This window comes from Monodon monoceros, unplaced genomic scaffold, assembly GCF_005190385.1.
Source record: "Monodon monoceros isolate NGI ecotype Baffin Bay Population unplaced genomic scaffold, NGI_Narwhal_1 Super_Scaffold_16, whole genome shotgun sequence".
In the NCBI taxonomy this organism is placed as follows: Eukaryota; Metazoa; Chordata; class Mammalia; order Artiodactyla; family Monodontidae; genus Monodon; species Monodon monoceros.
In genome coordinates, this window is record NW_021703772.1 from 34,596,623 (window position 1) to 34,604,687 (window position 8,065).

The following is an 8,065-nucleotide window of genomic DNA, read 5'->3' on the forward strand; positions in this document are numbered from 1 at the left end:
TTTTTTTTTTTTTAAAGACTTCTTTAGAGTAGTTATAGATTCACAGCAAAATTGAGAGGAAGGTGCAGAGATTTCCAGTATACTTCTTGCTCCACACATGTATAGCCTCCCGCATTATCCACATCCCTCATGTATTTAGGATTATAGGATACAGAGTGTTTTCACTGCTCTAAAAATCTGCTCTAGTCATCCTTCTCACCTCCAACCTCTGGCAACCACTGATATTTTTACTGTCCTTAGTTTTGCCTTTCCTAGACTGTCATAGTTGGCGTCGTATAGTATGTAGTCTTTTCAGATTGGCTTTCACTTTTTGAGTAATGTGCATTGAAGGTTCCTCTGTGTTTCCATAGCTTAATAGCTCATTTCTTTTTAGCTTACAATTTATTTTTTTAAATTATTTTTTATTTTGTCTGCACCAGTTCTTAGTTGTGGCATGCAAATGTCTTAGTTGCTGCATGTAGGCTTCTTAGTTGCTGCATGTATGCGGGATATAGTTCCCTGGCCAGGGATGGAACACGGGCCCCCCTGCATTGGGAGCATGGAATCTTACCCACTGGACCACCAGGGAAGTCCCCAGTTTATTTTTTAAATTCTGAAAGACACTGCAAGGTCTAAACTTTGGGTAGTGCTCCCCACATGCAAACACCTGGTCAGGAACCCAGTAGAAGAGCCCGCTTTGTAGGAAGCACTGCAACAGAGTTGTGTGGTACGGATATATTTTTACTGCAGTTTTTAAAATTATACATGGCATATCCTCGTTAATATTTTAATGTAATGTAAATTACAAACGTACGTAATCAAATTAAAAAAATAAAAATGAATTTAAGTATCCTAAAACCACATAAAATGGAAACTTTCACTCATTTACATGGTAACACTAATAAAGACTTAGCAGCATTACTACCTAATGCTGTTTTATCCTAGTTCTTTCTGAAACATTCCAATTTAGTCTATCTTTGTGCAGTTCACAATTGTCTATCATAAATATCTTTTACAAAAAGAACCTGTATGAGCATTTATTTTCCAAGGTGGTTTGTACCTATTACAAAATAGATGTGTACCAGAGAGGGCCATCAAGAACTAAAGCATTCTGGTTGCAAATAATAAACATCTGTTCTCTAAGATTATGTGGACTTTTTATCTTATTTTTTTAAATTTATTTGGCCATGTCTGGTCTGCATTGTGGCATGCAGGCTCTTTCGTTGCTGCACATCGTCTCCGTTGTGGCACATGGGCTTCTCTCTAGTTGTGCATGGGCTCAGTAGTTGTGGCACGCAGGCTCTAGTGCACGCATGGGTTTAGTTGCCCCATGGCATGTGCGATCTTAGTTCCCCAAGGACCCAAGTCCCCAGCATCGGAAGGCAGCTTCTTAACCACTGGACCACCAGGGGAAGTCTCTGGAGTTTTTAGACAAATAACATTCAAACATTTTCATAGATCATCTCCATTTGTTCAAATATTAGCTCTTCATGTTTTCTTTTTCCAGTAGTCAGTCTTCATTATCTGCTTGTAATTCCTTTTTTTTTTAAGTGCTGAGTTAATAGTCCATTGTTTCGATATACCAGTTTATTCACCTATTGAAGGACATGTTTAACTGTTAAGAAAAAGTTGCCATTAACATCTGTGTGCAGGGATTTTTTTGTGGACTTAAGTTTCCAATTCCTTTGGATTGATACCAAGAAATGCGATTGCTAGATCAAATAGTAAGAGTATTTTTAGTTTTGTGAGAAATTGTGATTTCCCCCCAGTGTAGCTTGTCTTGTTCTCTTGGCATCGTATTTCACAGAGAAGTTGATCTGTAAGAAGTCCGGTTGGTCATTCTTTCGTAGGTTGCGCTTTTGGTGGTAGGTTTCTAAAAAGTCATTGGTACCCAAGATCATCTAGGTTTTCTCCCATGTTATTTTGAAGTTTTATAGGTTTGTGTGTTACATTTAAGTCTTTGATCCATCTTGAGTTAATTTTTGTAAAGGATTTAAGCCTCTAGATTAAATTTTGTGCTTTGCTTTTTATAAATATTTATTTACTTTTGGCTGCGTTGGGTCTTCATTGCTGCTCGTGGGCTTTCTCTAGCTGTGGCGAGCAGGGGCTACTCTTCGTTGCAGTGCAGGGGCTTTTAACTGCGGTGGCTTCTCGTTGCGGAGCACGGGCTCTAGGTGCATGGGCTCAGTTGCTCTGTGACGTGGGATCTTCCCGGACCAGGGCTTGAACCCGTGTCCCCTGCATTGGCAGGCAGATTCTTAACCATTGCGCCACCTCAGGCCCTACATTAAGTTTACTCTGTCCTGACACTGCATCCTCCAGGTGGTGGCTGGTCATAATTTAAACACACACACACACAAACAAACAAAAAAACACCCAAACACTTGTAAGTGGAGGTTGATTAGAATAAGCTATAAAGCCTGCACTGCTATAATTGGTCCTGAGGCCAGTGTTAATGTTTATCACCCTCTCGTCTACCACACATTGTAGATTCACACTGCTAGTTGAGAATGCTTGCTTCTCATCGATGGGATGCCCAGACTTTCATCCCTTTTGAGGCGACTCAGTCTCCGCTTACCTTGCCTTTGTAAGGCCATGGTTGCTGCAGTTGCCCACTTGGAATTATCAAGTCATAGACATACCAAGAGTAAGTCCTTAAAGTTCCAGACATACTCTGCCTTGCCCCCGTAGCAGCAACCCTATCTTTCATAATAATCAGGCCCATTTCCCTGTGATATACTAACACCTTTACTTGGCTTATGGTCAGCCAGCATAAGAAGGCCCAAATAATCAGGCAGCAGTCAAAGCCTTAGGTTTAGTGGAACTCACTGGGTGTCCCCTTGCAGAAGTTTCCTCCTGTCCTTGGAACAAAACCGCCAGTTCAGGAGTGTTCCCAAGTGGGTTGCTGGCCCCGAGTCATGCATTCTATCCAGTGGGGAAACAATAGCACATGATGGTCATTAGTTCAAAGTATATAACACATCTTGAAGGATAGTGCCCCAATCTCATAGATTGTTACCCCTAAATTCTTGTCTTAGCTGCACTTTTTTTTAAATAGATCTTTATTGGAGTATAGTTGCTTACAGTACTGTGAAGTTGTACACCAAAGTGAATCAGCCATATGCATACATATGTCCCCACATCCCCTCCGTCTTGAGCCTCCCTCCCATCCTCCGTATCCCACTCCTCTAGGTCATAGCAAAGCACTGAGATGATCTCCCTGTGCTATGCTGGTGCTTCCCACTAGCTATTTTACATTCGGTAGTGCGTATATGTCGATGCTACTCTCACTTTGCCCCAGCTTCCCCCTCCTGCCCCGTGTCCTCAAGTCCATTCTCTATGTCTACATCTTTATTCCTGCCCTGCAACTAGGTTCATCAGTACCTTTTTTTTTTTTTTTTTAGGTTCCATATATATGTGTTAGCATATGGTATTTGTTTTTCTCTTTCTGACTTACTTCACTCTGTATGACAGGCTCTAGGTCCATCCACTTCACTACAAATAACTCAATTTCGTTTCGTTTTATGGCTGAGTAATATCCCATTGTATATATGTGCCATATCTTCTTTATCCATTCATCTGTCAATGGACCTTTAGTTTGGTTCCATGTCCTGGCTATTGTAAATAGTGCTGCAGTGAACATTTTGGTACATGACTCCTTTTGAATTATGGTTTTCTCAGGGTATATGCCCAGTAGTGGGATAGCTGGGTCATATGGTAGTTCTATTTTTAGTTTTTAAAGGAACCTCAATACTGTTTTCTATCATGGTTGTATCAATTTACATTCCCACCAACAGTGCAGGAGGGTTCGCTTTTCACCACACCCTTTCCAGCATTTATTGTTTGTAGATTTTTTGATGATGGCCATTCTGGCCGGCGTGAGGTGATACCTCATTGTAGTTTTGATTTGCATTTATCTAATAATTGGTGACGTTGAGCATCTTTTCATGTGCCTCTTGGCCATCTATATGTCTTCCTTGGTGAAATGTCTATTTAGGTCTTCCACCCATTTTTGAACTGGATTGTTTGGCTTTTTGATATTGAGCTCCATGAGCTGTTTGTATATTTTGGAGATTAATCCTTTGTTGTTTCATTTGCAAATATGTTTTTCCATTCTGAGGGTTGTCTTTTTGTCTTGTTTATGGTTTCCTTTGCTGTGCAAAAGCGTTTAATTTTCATTAGGTCCCATTTGTTTGTTTTTATTTCTGTTACTCTAAGAGGTGGGTCAAAAAAGATCTTGCTGTGTTTTATGTCAAAGAGTGTTTTTCCTGTTTTCCTCTAAGAGTTTTATAGTGTCTGGTCTTACATTTAGCTCTTTAATCCATTTGGAGTTTATTTTTGTGTATGGTGTTAGGGAGAGTTCTAATTTCATTCTTTTACATGTAGCTGTCCAGTTTTCCCAGCACCACTTATTGAAGAGGCTTTCTTTTCTCCATTGTATGTTCTTGCCTTCTTTGTCATAAATCAGGTGACCATTAGTGCGTGGGTTTATCTCTGAGCATTCTCTCCTGTACCAGTGATCTATATTTCTGTTTGTTTGTTTGCGGTACGCGGGCCTCTCACCGTTGTGGCCTCTCCCGTTGCGGAGCACAGGCTCCGGACGCGCAGGCTCAGCGGCCACGGCTCACGGGCCCAGCCGCTCCATGGCATGTGGGACCTCCCCGGACCGGGGCATGAACCCGTGTCCCCTGCATTGGCAGGCGGACTCTCAACCACTGTGCCACACCAGGGAAGCCCTGTATACATTTTTAAACTTTACAAATGAGATTGCACCTCTTGCTTTTTTTTCCTCTTAACAAACACAAGTATTTCTGTAAGATAGGTGTGGCAGAACTTTTCTAAAAATATCTACCACAGTATCTCCCACTTCACATGTTCTTTGGCACTGGTAACTGCTTCAAATAATAGACTACAGCAGAAGTCATGCTAGGTCGTAAAAGCCCATGAAGCTTCCTTCTTGTTTTCCTTGAGCACCTGCTCTCGGCAGCTCGCTCGTCAGGGACTACCTTTTGGAATCCAGCTCAGTAGAATGCAAAAAGTTTGCTCCTATGTAGCTGTGCTCTCTCTAGTCTTCTTTGTGCTATTACTGTCATACAGATTACATCATTAGACATCAGAAGTTCATCAACACAGTTTTATCATTATTGGTTTATGGTACTTGTATTATACATCAGGAGAGAAAAAGAATTAGAAACAAAAAATACATTTATACTATCTTTTATGTTTACCTATGTAGTAACATTTACCAACATTCTTTATGTGAGTTTGAGTTACTATCCAGTGTCCTTTTTCTAAAAAATATCTATCTATCTATCTATCTATATGGCTGCGCTGGGTCTTAGTTCCGGCACTCGGGATCTCAGTTGTGGCATGCGGGAATTTTAGTTGCGGATGTGGGATCCAGTTCCCTGACCAGGGATCGAATCTGGGCACCCTGCATTGGGAGCGCAGAGTCTTAGCCGCTGAACCACCGGGGAAGTCCCCACTGTCTTCATTTCAGCCTAAAGGACTGACTCCTTTAGTATTTCATGTAGGGCAGGTCTTCTAGTAACAGATTTTCTCAGTTTTTTTCTGGGAATGTCTCAAATTTTCCTTCATTTTTGAAGGATAAATTTGCTGGATATAGAATTTTTGGTTGGCATTCTGGTTTTATTTTTAGCACCTTGAATCTGTGATCTTATTGCCTTCTGGCCTCTGTGGTGTCTCATGCATTCAGATGCAGCCATTCCAAGCCACAGTCCTTGTAGTAACCATTATTGCAATAATCGCCAAATGCAGCAGGCACTTGGTTCCTCAAACACTTCATTTGTAAGTGCTTCATCGATAATTTGATTAACTGGGATGCTATTCCATGCCGTAGATTCCTCGACTTCTGTTTCCCACTGACAAAAAGCTCAGCAGTGTATTCAAGTACAAACCAGATCCCAAATACCCTTCTTTCAGAATTTTCTAGGACCACTCCTGGTACCAATTCTTTCCAGCCAGGAGACAAGAGAAAATCGAATTGTTTTAACAGAGGGATTTAATATAAAGTATTTTAAAGCAAGAACTAGAGAATTGAAAAGGCAAAGAGGGAATACTAATGTATCACAGAGGTAGTAATTACAGGAAGTAGAAATCATCTCTATGGCTGGGGGTAAAAAGGAAAGATGTTTGGATTATTAAAATAATTTAAAGGTTTAGAAGAGAGCCCAAAGAGCTGCGATTTAGTTTGGGGGGGAGGTGCCCTTACCTGGCTGGTACTAGAGCCTTGAACTCAGAGAATGAACTTCACAGAGCTGGGGGCAGACCTTTGCGAGGAAAATGCCAACTGGCTGGTGCTGGTATCTCTGAGAGTGACCATAATAAGACTGATTCTGGTAGTATGGGACTACTGCAAAATGGAACCAAGTGCCACTGCCAGGGTGAGGGCCATTGCTGTGGTGACACTGACAGGAACAGGAAGCAAACAGGAAGGAGCAAGTTCTTCATCATTCCAGTCTCCCTCTAGAACCCCCTATAGGCAGAGCCTAACTGGGAACCAGATGACATATAAGAAAGGTAGTCGGCAGAGTCCCAGCCCCAGCATCACATAGGATGAAAGGGTCCGGAGCTGAGAGATGATAGCTTCATCATCTCTCACACACTACCACTTGATTTCTTTTCCTGAGATGATTGATCTATTTGGATTTTCTCCTCAAGTTTATTATGTTTATATATATATATTTTTAAAATTTTTGGCTGCATTGGGTCTTCGTTGCTGTGCGTGGGCTTTCTCTAGTTGCAGCAAACGGGGGCTACTCTTCTTTGAGGTGTGCGGGCTTCTCATTGCAGAGCACGGGCTCTAGGTGCGTGGGCTTCAGTAGTTGCAGCACGCGGGCTCAGTAGTTGTGGCGCACAGGCTTAGTTGCTCCGCGGCATGCGGAATCTTGCTGGATCAGGGCTTGAACCCGTGTCCCCTGCATTGGCAGGCAGATTCTTAACCACTGTGCCACCAGGGAAGTCCCTCTTTATATTTTAAAATAACCATTCAGGATTACATTCATCTGCATGTGTTAGGGGACCTAAAATAATGATTTAAATAAGATAATTTTATTTCTTTATTATCTGAAAGAAGTCCAGATGTAGGTTGTCCAGGGATGGAATGCTGTTTGTGTCAAGAACTCAGGCTCTTCCTATTTTGTTGCTCTGCAATTCTCCACAAATAGTTCATCTTTACGGTCCAAGGATCCTGTTTGAACTCCAGTCATTGTGCCCATTTCCCAGCTAGCAGGAAGGAGATAGGGAAGGAAAAAAGACATAGCCTCTTGCTCTCAGGCAACGGTCCCCAACCTTTTTGGCACCAGGAGCTGGTTTCGTGGAAGACAACTTTTGCGGGGCTGGGGAGGGTCTGGTTCAGGCGGCAATGCGAGCAGTGGGGAGTGGTGGGGACCAATGGGGAGCGGCAGATGAAGCTTCGCTCGCTCGCCCACCACTCACCTCCTGCTGTGCGACCCAGTCGCTAACAGGCCGTGGACCGGTAGGGGTCCACGGCCCCGGGGGTTGGGGACCCCTGCTCTAAGGGCACTAGAAAGAGCCCATCCCACCCTCTGTAGCTTAATCATATGGCCACATTGCTTACAAGGGAGGCTGGCAGATGTTTTCTGAGCAGACATGTCCAGCTAAAAGTTGGGAATTCTAAGAAAAAATCAGGGAATTAATATTGGGGACCATGATACGTCTGCCACACAGGGGTATAGTGCTAGGGATCTGCCCACTTTATTAACTTTTTTGGTTCTGAGTTTTAATACGGTGCTTACTCTCATCTGTGTCTGGTATCAACCAGTCCATAGCCCCTGTCATTTCTCCCCAGTTTCTCCAGATGGTAACCCATTTTCTGCTGAACTTGTGGAAGGGCAGTGAGCAGGTGGCATAAGGGGAAGGGATAGAGGAGGTGGCTACTCCTCTGTACAGAGCCCAGTAAGCGCATCTATTTTCAGCTCCAGTCCTTACTCCCATCCTTAGAAAAACTAGTGGTCCCAACATCCGAGACTTTCCTGGGCCCTGAAGTATCAGTCTACTTCTCATGGTTGTTAGCTCTCTGCTGTGCTACAGGGGCTTAGAACAG